The sequence below is a fragment of the Podarcis raffonei genome, chromosome 5, assembly GCF_027172205.1.
Source record: "Podarcis raffonei isolate rPodRaf1 chromosome 5, rPodRaf1.pri, whole genome shotgun sequence".
Lineage (NCBI taxonomy): Eukaryota > Metazoa > Chordata > Lepidosauria > Squamata > Lacertidae > Podarcis > Podarcis raffonei.
The window spans coordinates 44,335,984-44,351,032 of record NC_070606.1 but is presented as its reverse complement, the minus strand read 5'-3'; positions in this window follow the sequence as shown (position 1 = coordinate 44,351,032).

Sequence of the window (15,049 nt, the reverse complement as noted above, 5' to 3'; positions counted from 1 at the left end):
TTGGTTGATTAATCTTCTGCCTTTTAACAAATTAGGCAACAAATTTAACAAAGTTAGTTCATTTGCATGTTACTAGAACTTCAGTACAGATAATTTTTAAGAAACACCTTATAATTCAATATAGGCTATATAATTCAATATAGGCTGAAGTTAATTACCTGCCCTTCACCACAGGGTCCCGGGGCAGGTCACAAAAATGTAAAATACAATATTAGAAGCATTTTAAAACAAATTACAATCACAACTGCAGTGGATCCGAAAAATATGTATCTCAAAAGTCAAAGGAAAGAGGCGTGTCTTCAGAGGAAAGCTGTAAAATGAAGATGCCAGATGCACCTCTGTGGAGGGAAATCCACAATTTAGGGCTGCCACAGAGAATGTGCTCTCCTGGGCCATCCACACCCTGAACTTCTGAGGGTGGTGGAACTATCACGGGGTTCCCCTCTGCTGAACTTGAGAGGGTCCGCAGGGAAGGAGGCAGTTTTTCAGACATACAGTGGTACCTCGGGTTAAGTACCTAATTCGTTCCAGAGGTCTGTTCTTAACCTGAAACTGCTCTTAACCTGAAGCACCACTTTAGCTAATGGGGCCTCCTGCTGCTGCCGCGCTGCTGGGGCACGATTTCTGTTCTCATCCTGAAGCAAAGTTCTTAACCTGAGGTACTATTTCTGGGTTAGCGGAGTCTGTAACCTGAAGCGTATGTAACCCGAGGTACCACTGTATAGCAATACTGTTTGCATAAGGAAGAGTCATCTTAAATAGTTTCTTTTTAAATTCCCTATAATTTATTATGCCAAATTAAAAATAGCTTCACATTTACCCTTAACTCATATGCTATCAATTAATATTCCCCCTCAATGATTCAAACTGGGCTCCATAGATTAATCAACCAAACGCTAGCTGATTAATCAACTGATTTAATCTTGCAGTACTAAAAAAGATCATTTCCCATGATACAAATTCCTCAGCTTGTTAGCCCTAAGTTGAACTGCTTGTTGGGAAGACCAATAAAGACATCACTTGTAATACAGTCATGGGTCATGGCTATTGTGTGTGTTAATGGTGCTGTGACTCTGATGTCCAATAATGACTCAGCAGATGAAGGGCCAATGAAATCAGGAGGAGATCCAGTAGCACAGCCCACAGAGGTGTAGAGGCCACCACTGAGCTTGATACTGCAACCAGGAACCTTGTGAACCTGATGCCATCAAACCAAGATTCCCATTGACTGCAGCTCCCATGTCAGATCCCACTAAGGGGCTGCATCCTTGCTGCAAAGGGCCTTGTGTGCCACTGAGTCAGCGGGCAGCAGGCCCAACGACAACAGAGAAGTGATAGAGTGGCATCTTGATGCCAGGGGCCTGTCCCTTTAAGAATCTCCAGCAAGAGGGTGCATTGCAGCCTGGGAGAGATAGTCAGTCCAGGGGCCAAGTAAGAGCTCAGTCAACCACCAGCTCTAGGCAAGGCAAGTTGCCTCTTCTCTGGGATTTGTCCAGGGTTCTGAAAAGCCTTGTTTTCTCAGTCTAGGTCAGGCATAGGCAAACTCCGGCCCTCCAGATGTTTGGGACTACAATTCCCACCATCCCTGACCACTGGTCCTGTTAGCTAGGGATGATGGGAATTGTAGTCCCAGACATCTGGAGGGCCGGAGTTTGCCTATGCCTGGTCTAGGTCTTGGCCAGCTAATTTGTTACGCTTCCTCTACCAGTTAATCCCTTTCCCTTGCTACCTGTTAGGGAAACTAAGGGAAAATGTGAGTGCCTGCAGGCCAAGTTGGAAATGAGCCCATTACGTGAAACAGTAAGATGGGTTTACTGCTCGCATGACGTGCAGGTTAAGGCCTGGTTCCGTAACATGCAATTTCCAAACCTTTGTGTCCATGTGTCAATCTGTCAATCTTCACTTAGATCAGGATGGGAATCCTCAGGCTTGGGGTCTGAATGTGGCCCTCCAGGCTGCACTACATGGCCCTCAGGACATGCCCCCCCTCACCAGGATGCTTCTCTCACCAGCCCTGCTCTGCACTCTTCTCACGTGCTTTTGCCTGGCTGGAATGTGTCCTGAGAAAGGCCTCTTGCTTGTCTGGATGGAGAATGCGTTTGTGGTGTTTTGCAAGCGGAAACCTCCAGCTTTTGTTTGGCTGCAAAAGATAGGCCACATCTGTTGCTCTACCACTCTTGACTTGGGCACAGGCCACCACTAGCATGTGATCCCTGGAAGCTCCCCCACAAAGTAATATGGGTCTTGGGCTGGAAAACATTCCCCACCCCATCTTAAATCAAAGGGTTTTTTTCTATCTTAAAAAACAACCTAGAATAGCTGTCATCAGCCAATACATCATTACTATTTGACATGACTGCACACAGTCACTTGACGTGTCATTGCTATTTTGCATGACGATAACGCAGACTTCTATTCCACAAGCAGCTCGATCCTTCAAGTAAAAACTGATAGCATGTGTGACAGGGATGTCATCTGAAGTATTTATTGAGCTCCAAAAATAAGCAGGTAAAATATGTAAACAAGCAGTGACTAGTTGCTTCACTGGAAATGGTACAAGTTGCCCACGATCACTGATTAATCTGCTGCTCTCTCTGTCACGGTTTGTCTGACATTGTCACAGATAACCAAGGTCACGTATCATTAGTCTGGAAAGGACCAACTTTCTGCTCTTCAGCATCTCTGTTGGGTTCCTTGCTTGTTTCAAGGGGCTGCCTTTACCTGTAGCCTAAAGGAGACGTCATAAAATCGTACTAGCACCTTTCCTTGTAGTGCTCTTAAGGGAAATTGATTTGATTGGGTGAAAGGGCATGGGGGGGGGAGAGAAGGGTTAATTCCCTTCCCCTACTATGATCCATTGCTTGGAAGAGAAAAAAGCATTGGGAGACCCAGTCAAAGATGTTCTGTGTCACGTATAGTTTGACTCAAATATTTTTCTTCTTTATTTTTATTTAATTAAAACATATATATAAACTGCATTCAGAGAATTCCTGAAATTGCATATAAAATATAATATGGTTCATAAAGCTGTGTTAAAACTTTTTTTAAAAAATGATTGAAAGGGACACAAACAATGCCATGGAATTTCTAGTATAATGCATCGTGAAGGATTGCAGAATCAAGGCATGAACATTTTCTAACTTAGGAAACAAAAAAAAAATCCATAAAGATTTTTTTTTAAAAACAAACAAATTCATGCTCAGGTTTATTATAGGCCCTTTATGACACTCTTTGACGTTGCTGCAATTAGGATATCGTGCAATTCAATGAACCTTCTCCAGTGGTTTCTTTAGCATTGGAAATTGCCTTATAGCTAAACACACAGCAGGCATCTGTGCTTTGCTTGAACTTCCATCACAGGCATTGATTGCCTCTTGGTTTCTTTCAAGGAAAATTGGATGGACTGATTTATAAAATTTTGTGGTAGCAGATACCTCACACCTGGCTATGCTCAGCTTGGGTAGGTCTTTGAATGCAGTTGACATTCTGGCAAGATATTTCAGCAGTTTGCAGCTCAGAACTACAGAATATGATCACTGTAATTCAACCACCATGGGAATAAGCCCATTTAATTCAATGAGAGTTATTTCCCAAGTACACATTAATGGTTTGGACCACTGGTTGAAGAACTGGGAATCTACCATACATGGAGTCCATTAGTCCATCTTCCTCAGTATTATCTCCAATGACTGGCAGAGGGTGACTGTGTTTGGTTCCTAGCCCCTCGGATAACACAATGCTCTCACCATACATTTGGCAGCTGTAGCAGATGACATGGTCGAGCAGGCCTGTCCATCTGACCTAGTTGGCCATGCCGCTGCTGTTTATTACTAAAAGGAGCAAGGCAACAATGAGATTGGAGTAAGGGGTTGGAAGAGATGATCTCCAAGGTCCCTTCCAACTCCATGATTCTATCAGTTCTGACGGTCAGAACAGAGATAATCGCACTGTAACAAGTGTACCAATTATAATTTTTATTTATTATTATAAAAAAATTTGTTATGAAGCAAATGCATGGGTGTACTGTAAAAATTTTCCTAGGGTAATCTTAGTGAAATACCCATTTTGTGCATAATGCTTATAGAAAAAATCTTCTGCCCATGCAATCCTATGCATTCTTACTCAGAAGTAAGTCCTGTTGAGTTCAGTGGTGCTAAGAGGAAGAAGAAGAGGAGGAGTTTGGATTTGATATCCCGCTTTATCACTACCCTAAGGAGTCTCCAAGCAGCTAACAATCTCCTTTTCCCTTCCTCCCCCACAACAAACACTCCGTGAGGTTTCTCACAGAAACTCCTCAGTAGGTAGGAGTTTTGCAGCTTAGATGGAGACTGAGCAGAAGAACAGGACGTTTGGTTTTGTGAAGGTTCCTTAAGACAATAATCACTTGAACAAACACAAAAAATGCAACAAATTATAAAGCGCTTCATTCTTTTGCCTAGGATAGTCTATTACAGTGTGGCAAGAGTGTGTTCTTCTGTAAACCAAAAGGATTGTGCTGCCCTCTTGTGTTCCTTTGCTTAAATAGCTTTTTTAAAAGGTTGAATATTGCAACTCGGTTTCTATAAAGATGGCGAAACCTTGATCACAGTGCAAAAAAGGAAATAAAGAAGTACAAGTGGTTTTGATTAAGCCAGATAAGGTATGTCCCACACCCGAGCCTCTTTCAATACTATTAAATACCGGCCATGTCACCAGGCACTAAATCCTAATGGTAGAGCTCCTGGCAATAAGCTTGCCAGCTTTATTTCCTGGCACTACTAAACAACAGAGTTCAGCAAGGAAGCTTTCCCCACCACTAATCTTCATATCAGAAAAAGCTTCACCTGTTAATTTTCTCCATGTGAGGAGATGTGCTCAAAATGGCACAAGAACCCACAAAGAAGGTGACAACCCAAGTTCTGAAGAGTAGACAAAATTATAGGCTCTGCCCTTCCATTCTGCCCCTGACATTGGCACAGGGTGGTGAGGGGCAAAGGAGAACAGGGTTCCTGCACTTTGAATAGTTGGGGCAGAATTTCAGCAGAACATCAGCATGGATGGCTTTAAAAGAAGATTAGACTAATTCATATAGAATAAGACTATCAACTGCTACTAGCCACAGTGGCTATGCTTCTGAATGCCAGTTGTTGGGAACCTCACGCGGGCAGAGTGCATTTATGTCCTGCTTACGGGCATCCCACAAGCATCTGGTTGGCCATTTAAGGATGCTGTGATCCTGTTATAATGTGTGGGTAGTATGCTTGCCAGCAGGACACTTAGAAAGCCAGGCAATATTATCTGTCTCAGGTTGATAGTGGCTCACAAGCCAGAGCAGGATGGGGCAATGATGTCCATCTAGCCTCGCAATGCAGAGGTTGCGGCTGGTAACTGAGAAGGGGAGGTAGCAGGGATGTCTGCAACCAGTGGAGCCAATCTGATGTTCCCAGCACTGCACATGCAGCATGCCAGCCTCTCTGCTGTCTCACCCCTCTCCTCAATTTCAGAAGCTAGGTGAGCAATGTCACCCCACTCTGCCCTTCCTGGCACAATTGTCTAAGGCGTATCAACAACTTTTGCACTTTACTCGGTCCCTACAATCCACCAGAAACTTCTGGGCATGGTTTCTGTTTATTCAGGCATTCAAGATAATAAGAATCTTTTATTTAGCATTGGCAGTTCTGTTAACATCTCATCTGTGTTTGAAGCAAACTTGCATCTGAGCTCACATTCTGAACGATAGTAAAATAGCTGGATCTAGCTGGCTGGAAATGCCGACCTATGCAGGTGAAAATAATGAACGTGAATGTCAAGGAGGCTGGTTTCTTACCAACTTCCTCAGGTAATACAGATGTGTGTCTCATGCTCAAGTAAGCAACAACCAATATAAATATCTGTGTGTAAAATTGATCCCATCTTATTTTTTTGTTAAGCACTGTGCTGTAGCATCTGTTGTTTTTTTGTGGGCACCCAGTGAAATAGTTTTACATGCTTCTCTCTTAAGTCATTTAGATTCCAGTTGGTGATGCGAGATATTATTGTAAGACGAAGGTCACTAGAAAATCTCTAGCTAGGAGTGTTCTTTAGCAAATTCAGAAAGGGCACGCAGTGATGCCTGATAAATACAGGCAAATGGTTGCCAAGCAACCACCAGTGTATGCGCTACTCAGAAACAGGATGAAGGGCCTACGTGAGAAGGCACCTCCATTATGATGTCAGACATCAGGCCAAAACCTTGTTGCCACACCCCTTGTCCCCCAATTTCTGCCAATTTCAGCATCGGCGCTGATGGCTGGGCCTTTTTCAATCCTGGCAAGAGCTTCTGCCCAGATACTAGGGCTGCTAACTATTCAGCTGGACTCTGCAGTTGCAACATGCATCAAGACGGCATTAGCAGCTGATAACTTTTGTCTCTCTGCCATGATATACACACAATGATTAGGTACATGACAACCAATGAATTGCCTGCACACTGGTGTACACATGGTGCAGGAGCAACAATCTGCAGCCTGATCTGTCATCAGTTCCTGAAGCCCTTATCATTGTTGCCTTGTCACCTGGTGGGATAAGAAAGAGACCATTTTTGCCTATAGCTCCTAAATTATTTCTCCCCCCCAAGGAAGGGCTCACCTGGCTCCTCCCTTGCTTCTTTCAAATGGGCTCTTCAGAACTTTTTTAGATTCATTCTAGGCTGGTCAATTAGGGGAGATGGGGCAGTGCCCCTCCAACCTCGGTCTGCCCTTAGTTAGCTCCTCACATGATTGCCTTCTTCGTTATAAGCAGGCCAGGAGTTGGCACTATCCGCCAGCTTCCTGCTTCGTAGTCTCACTGTTGGTCTTTGCAGAACTCAGCAGTGAGGAGGATTGTGACAAAGCCAGAATGAAGTGATTCTGCCTGTCTGGTTCTGGCACCACTGACCATTGGTCTCCTTGCATTCCACCCTACCACTCCCTACAACATGAGACATTGGTGATAGAGGTCTGTCCATATAGTTTTTATTACAGAGATGTAAGAGTTGAGTGTTGTCAGTATAGTTATAGAATACAAACCTTCTTTTTGCTTTGTATTTCTTGTGTACCATTTAGAGACTATTGTGTTTGCATTAGTATATAAATTGCTTAGATTAAATGCAATGAATGAATGAATGGCAGTATTGCACCCCAAATCCCTGGATGTCAGGGCTGGAGTTAGGAATAGGTTAGCAATAAAACAATAAATCACCCAAGGTCAGTGAAGTTAACTCTTTATTCTTGTTTCCTTTATTGTGATCACTCACAGTGGTTCCATATAGATGTGAAATGCATGGAGAACATGATGGATGACTGTGGGACAGTCTCTCCAAAGCTATTCTCTGGACTTGGTCCTGGTAGTTTATTTTATTATTATTATTATTATTATTAATTAAATTTGTATACTGCCCTATACCTGCAGGTTTCAGGGTGGTTACAGCATAAAAACACAATATAAAAACACAAAATTATACGATAAAAACAAAAACAAGCCAATAAAAGGCTACCAGGAGCGACTCCCTTCTCCTCCACACCCCAAACACACACAGTCTTTGCCATCTTCTGGATCCTGTTTCATCCAGCTTACTAACCTGGATCTGGGTCTTCCAGCTTCTCCTTAAGGTGGGAGAATGCAGGGCGCGGGGACTTGGGGCATTTCAAGAACACTTTGTACATGATTAACACTGCCCTCTTCCTGATGTAAAGCTTCGTGTGAAACATCGGGGTCATGATGTCGTTGGCCAAGTCTCTGGCCAGATCGGGAGTCACAAGGCAGGACAAACCAGTCGGTGCAATGCTGGTGCCATACTGGTAGAGGCTAACTCAGGTCCTTTCAGATCTGGTTCGTTGTCAGCATGATGACGTTGGTCCCTTCATGAAGCACTGTGAGGCTGCCAGGTACCCGATCCTTTTGAAGGTGAACTTTGAGGCGCTCATGACTTCGATGATGTTGAAGGCCGCCCAGCTGATGCTGTAGCCCAGCATTTGCAAGTAGGTGGGCTTGCAGACGGCATTCGTTTTCATGGCAATGTTATCCTGCTTCAGATCCTGCTTGATCTCGTCGACGCGCTGAGAGATGTACCTTGCCTCGTCCTCCTTGTGGTTGTGGATGCCGTGCACCAGGTCCTGGAGGTTCTTGTTGAACATGCGGTCCATACTGCCTTTCACCATCTTCAGCGCCATGGCGGTGGTGGAGGCTGGGAAGAAGAGGCAGCGGCTGTGAGGGGGGAGCGGGGAGCTGCCGGGAGGGCAGTGCTCCTCTCGGAGGAGAGCAGATCAGAGCAGAGGCAGGCCCAGGTGGCGGTGAAGGTGCTTCACATGCCTCCTTCCTACCCCTCATGCTTAGTATCTGCTCAATAACACTGCGACTCCAGCTTCAAACCCACAGAGCCGATCCAAGAAGATACTGTACAATGCACAACTGAAAGCTGCTGAGAGAAGTACTCTAGGCAGCCAGTGTGGTGTAGTGGTTAGAGTGTCAGTCTAGGGCCTGGCAGATCACGGTTCAAATCCCCATTCAGTCATGAAGCTCACTGGGTGACCTTGGGCCAGTCACAGCCTCTTAATCAGGGGTCAGCAAACTTTTTCAGCAGGGGGCTGGTCCACTCTCCCTCAGACCTTGTGGGGGACTGGACTATATTTTGAAGAAGAAGAAAGAACGAATTCCTATGCCCCACAAATAACCCAGAGATGCATTTTAAATAAAAGTACACATTCTACTCATGTAAAAACACGCTGATTCCTGGACCTTCTGTGGGCTGGATTGAGAAGGCGATTGGGCCAGACCCAGTCCCCGGGCCTATTTGACTCTGAATTGATTTTAGAATGAATTGATTTTAGAATGTATTTCAATTAATTGATTGTGATTTTATGTAAACGGTGTTATTATTACTGTTGTCAGCCGCTCTGAGCCCGGCTTTGGCTGGGGAGGGTGGGATATAAATAAAATATTATTATTATTATTATTATTATTATTATTATTATTATTATTATTATCATCATTATTATTATCATTATTATTATTATTATTACCCATGGATTAAGGACTCGGCTACATTAGTCAAGAAACTGCATTTTGAATGTGTTATAAAAATGCAACACCAGATGGCGCCAGAGAGCAAAAAGAAATTTCTAAGCAATTTTCCATAGCAATTTTTTCCCCTTTTCTTATAATGATTTAATTTCTGACTTATTTATAGCATTTCCCCCCCTGCCCCCTATGTGCAGATTCACCCTAAGGAGAATTAACAGAGCTGCACACCTCCTCTCCCAATACAAGTCATTAACCAGGGCAACCAGAACCTTTTCAGTGCCTAAACCAGGTCAGAAGTGAGATTCAAATGGGTCTAGACAATCAGTTTCTTTTACGTATGCCTGGGGCTGGCCAGCTAGTATAATCTGACCAAGCACCTTTGCAACTAGGCAAAATCTGCCACACACTTCTGGATTCTGAAAGGGCTTCTTGAGGAGGGGTGCTCCTCCACCTCCTTCACAAACAGTAACACCTCATGCTCCTGACTTCTCCCAGATAGTCAGTGGGCACGAGAGTCTTAACCTCAAAGTTGTGGGTTCAAGCCCCACATAGGGCAAAATATTGCTGTATTGCAGGGCGTAGATGACCCTCGTGGTCCCTTCCACCTCTACAGATCTAAGTGTGCAATGATAGTATCCATGTGCGCACACTGTTGCCCCTGGGCCTATGATGCCTTCCACTCTTCATTCCCCCTCATGGGAGATGCATGTGTTTCCCCTTCCTCAAGCATTCCTTCAGAAGTGACTTGCTGTTTCCACTTCCTCCTTGTAATGTGCAAATCGACCTCCTATTATCATATTTGTTAGGTATGATTAATAGTTATTTTGCTTAATTTGGATGCTAAATGCTTTAAGAGAAGTGAGTGCATCACCATCCCTATTTATGTAACACCTACTTCAGTCTTGCTTGGGGCCCTGAGAATCTGTGGCAATAAATAGCTCATCCTATTATTGTCAAGCTTCCTGTCTTGCTAGTACATCTTACATTCGCTTTAACAGAGGCCATGGCTGATCCTGCTTCTGACTTTCTGAGATGGCTTTTCCCACTTCACACAGCTATACAGTACCATACCTACCTGGTGAGGGTATAGAATATATTTCTATTATACAAACATCACACAATATTATCCGGTAAAATAATTAATCATATTCCTGTATTTTTAAAGTTCTCAGTCTAGTACAAGGTTTCTCAAACTTGGGTCTCCAGCTGTTTTTGGACTACAGCTCCCATCATTCCTTGCTAGCAGAACCAGTGGTCGAGGATGATGGGAATTGTAGTCCAACAACAGCTGGAGACCCAAGTTTGGGAAATCCTGGTGCCCTCCAAACGTTTTGGATTAAAACTCTCATCAGCCTCAGTTTTTATTTTGCCCTTGGGCCTTCTAAATTCTGTTTCAGCTTTTAACCCTGCTTTGCTGATTTTTATTCTCTGCTCTCTGTTTCCTTGGTCTGTTCCTCCAGATCTTTCCTGATGTTGTTTTAATGCTGCATTTTATCTCATTGTCATGTATTATAGAATTGTTATTCTGTTACAGTGGTACCTCGGGTTAAGTACTTAATTCGTTCCAGAGGTCCGTTCTTAACCTGAAACTGTTCTTAACCTGAAGCACCACTTTAGCTAATGGGGCCTCCCACTCCTGCTGCGCCTCTGGAGCACAATTTCTGTTCTCATCCTGAAGCAAAGTTCTTAACCTGAAGCACTATTTCTGGGTTAGCAGAGTCTGTAACCTGAAACGTATGTAACCTGAAGCGTATGTAACCCAAGGTACCACTGTACGTTGTTAGCCCCACAAAGGACTCTGAGTTGTCATGGGGTGATCTATAAATGTGCCTATCCATTAACCACTATCTTTTTATTTCCTCCAGTTCTTTCTGCATCATATTGAAGACCCCTGTCTGACTTAAGCAGCAGATCAGATCAGCTCTGTTCAAAGCATAACTTTTGTGGATGGTAAAAGCAGGCTCCTCCTAATCTGTTTCTAGCATGTCATAGATTAGAACCTGATGCAAAAAGCTTCAGAAATAAAATCAGTTCTTATTTCTAGAATGTAGGTCAGCAAGATGCAAATGACCATCTTCAGAGTGCAATGCTTCCTGATCCTCAGTCTGCAAAATCATCTCATTTTGGTCACAGGATGTGGAGCCCAAGAAAACATCTTCATGGGCTTTCCAGACTGGCTCTCATTCCTGACCAGAGCAGACTACTCCTATAATCATGTAGACAGAGCTGTGCTCAAAACTGACAAGCATGCCTCTTCCTTTTACTAAATTACTCCCTCTGCTCTTCAGATAACATAAGCACTTGATTTTATTTCTGCACTGTATCAAGCTGACACTGCAAGCTTTATATATATTTATATATATATTCTATTTCACCTAAGGGAAAACTGTCAGTGCTCATTTTCGCTAAAAGGATGAAACTGCCTTTTGCAACTCCATTCATTTTTGGAGCAGGCTGGTTTCCAGGGGCCAGACCAATTTCTTTGTGTGATACCAGGCTTGAAGACATTTGGAGGCTTGTCTTGCTGCATCCGCTTCTCTGGAAAGAGAATAAGCAAACGTTCTTTGGAACAAGACAGGATGGCGGTATAGAAGTAGCCCACGAAACTCTCCTAGTTTTGGTCTCTGTTTCGCATAACTATCATAGTGAACTCTGAAAGTACACTGAAATATGTTTTGTAAATGTCAAGGGCACTTCCTGGTCAAAGGAATGCACACGGCAGAGTGTTAACTCTGTATTGCCAAAGAACACAGTCACTTCTTCAGCTCTGGAGACCTACACACACCAATCTAGCATCCAGGCAGCTATTCCCAAGTCTGTGCTCTATGTAGCAGTCACAGCAACCGGGGACCACTCCACCAGTTTTATGTTCCTGCCCCAAACAGGCGGCATGCATGCATCTGGAGACTACACCGAAATGGAAGTTGCTTCTACTCTTCCCACTTCAGTTCTCGCCTGGTTCTGGGAGACAGTGGGGAAGCACCCGGCCCTTCACTTGTCTGGCCTGCCTCTTCCTCCAGCTCTGAAGCTCCCCCTGCCTCTGATTCTTGCCTCCTGGCTGGTAAGGTAAAGGTAAAGGGACCCCTGAACATTAGGTCCAGTCATGGCCGCCTCTGGGGTTGTGGCGCTCATCTCACTTTATTGGCCAAGGGAGCCGGCGTACAGCTTCCAGGTCATGTGATCAGCATGACTAAGCCACTTCTGGCGAACCAGAGCAGTGCACGGAAACGCCGTTTACCTTCCCACTGGAGTGGTACCTATTTATCTACTTGCACTTTGATGTGCTTTTGAACTGCTAGGTTGGCAGGAGCAGGGACCGAGCAACGGGAGCTCATCCCATCATGGGGATTCAAACCGCGACCTTCTGATCGGCAAGCCCTAGGCTCTGTGGTTTAACCCACAGCGCCACCTGCGTCTCCTGGCTGGTACAGGTCCCCAAAGACTACTTTTCACCTCTCTGGAGTCAGACTTCTGGCCGGCTTCCCCCGGTGCAGATGAAGCTTTGATAGAGGAGGAAGAAAAACGTTGCCTTGTCCATCTGCTCCTTTCTCCAGCCGCTCCTGAATTGTGAGTCTCTAGTCTGAAAGTTGTTTCTGGAAGCTGAGAATAGATCTCCCCACATTCCTGAAAGACAGGTGGTGTTGGCAATTCTGATTGCCAACAATGGTTGATTTCGAACAAGATAAATTCTTTTGTTTTCAAAATCAGTCTCCTGCTGAATTCTCTCCCACTTACTCACTTCCTCATCGTTCTTGCATGTTATTTAAAGCGGTACAGAAGAAAACAGAAAAGATGTCCTTCTTACCTGTCTCTCCTTTGGAAAGATTTGGAAATGCCTTATTAGGCTTTAAACATCTCATGAATAAGTGAGTGGTGGTGGGGAATAAGATTTACAGACAATGAAAAAACTTACATGTACCATAGAGATGGCTATGATGCTCTTTTAGAATGGATGTGAGTTGTGGATAACAGTAGCCCTGCCTAGGAATCTTCTGACCCAGATTAATGCAAGCTGAAACCCTTTCTACTTACGTGACAATGAATGCCAGATGGATAAGAATTCTGAATGTCAAAATCTACAGAAAAATCCTGTGACCAAAAGGTTTATTGGGATGTCATTGTTTGAGCAAAAAGGACTTGCCCCTTTAAACAAAATAGTGTTTGGATTTTCCATACAGTGGTGCTGTGACCATTCGCAAAACAACCAGCATCCTCCACTCATCCAAATTCATTGCATCAATTCAGCAGACTCTGATGGATGTATTTTAGGGAGAATGTCCAAAAAGTGAACTGTCCCTAATGGACCGTGAGGTTCCTGGTTTCATTTTTGCAACATCTCAGTCTTTGGTTCCTATTATATCTACAAACTGGCTTGTGTACTGTTGAAGCCACAGATTGATTTCACCTTTTAAATTAACTTGACCTTTGCCTGTTCACAGAGGCAGAACATATGCCATCCTGTGCGATTATGAGTAATGTCCTGCAGTAGCAAATACATGTTTATAAAGTGCTGTGGTTGGCATTCTCTGATATGTATCTTCTCTTTTCGACCCTTGGGAGGCCTTTTGCAATGCGCTCGCAGCAACATTTGGCTCTCTTTACCGTACAATTGCTAAGTGCCTGATGTTTCCTGGTCCCATAAGGTGGTACATATATCATGTAATCTCAGAGAGGGTATACTCAATAATATGGGGATGCTTTGACAAGTGCTTGGTCTCCCAGAAGAATTTTTGTGGTAGGGAAGGAAGGAGGAAGATGTACTTGCAGGTTACGTCAACCAACCACTTTAGTGAAAAATATTTACTGTACTTCACAAAGTGAAGCTGTAAACATTTGCTATAAACGCTGAATTATGTGTGTGGTGTGTGTGCCTGTACCTCTAAGAGAAATTGGTTTTTAAAAAAGGTTCACAATTTTTATTTAATTTATAAGTATCATTGGCACATCATAGTTTAATCAAAGATGATAATCAGTTGTAAATATCACAAGCTTAAACATAGCACACCCAACTGATAAATAGAAGGAAAAAGCATTGCTTTGCTGAAGGCAAATAAAAGTGTTGATTTGTAATAGAATCAGAGCTGGTTATATCGATTCTTAATACTGTATAAACTGATGTTATGTTTGGTCACAACCATTATTTTGGGGGCTACTCAATAACGCTATACCATCTTGTCATAAAGCTCTCGTAACTTTGTCTTTTTTCTCTGAATCTGAGGTAATGACATGGGTGGTGCTGTGGTCTAAACCACTGAGCCTCTTGGGCTTGCTGATCAGAAGGTCAGCGGTTCGAATCCCTGCGACAGGGTGAGCTCCCATTGCTCTGTCCCAGCTTCTGCCCACCTAGCAGTTCAAAAGCACTCCAGTGCAAGTAGATAAATAGGTACTGCTGCCGTGGGAAGGTAAACGACGTTTCTGTGCACTCTGGCTTCTGTCACAGAGTCCCATTGCGTCAGAAGTGGTTTAGTCATGCAGGCCACATGATCTGGAAAGCTGTCTGTGGACAAACGCCCCTCAGCCTGAAAGCGAGATGAGCCCCCTACCCCATAGTCACCTTTGACTGGACTTAACCGTCCAGGGGTTGTTTACCTTTACCTTTTTACCTAATGAATCGATTTAGGCATAGCAGTTTCTCCTTAAAAGATGGTGTGTTTGCTGATCTCCATGTTCTGGGGAAAAGTAGTACTCTTGCTGTAGCTAAAATGTAGGAAGCTAATTCTTTATGTTACGACACCCTCAGAACTTAATTGAATAGGAAAACTTCCCACATAATTTAATAGGAAAAATTGGAGGGTGATTTCATACCTTAAGATCTTTTTCATTTGGTTTTTATATTTCCTTCTCCTAACTCGTTCCCACCACATATGTAAAAAAGCCCCCCCCCTTTCTTTTTAACACTTCCAACCTGTGCTAATATATTTTTTATTGATTTCTTTTGTATCGGTCTGAGTAGATATACCATCTACTCATAATCTAAAAACAGCTTTCCCTTATGCCCATATTTAAGGAGAACTTATGTGACTTTCATCTC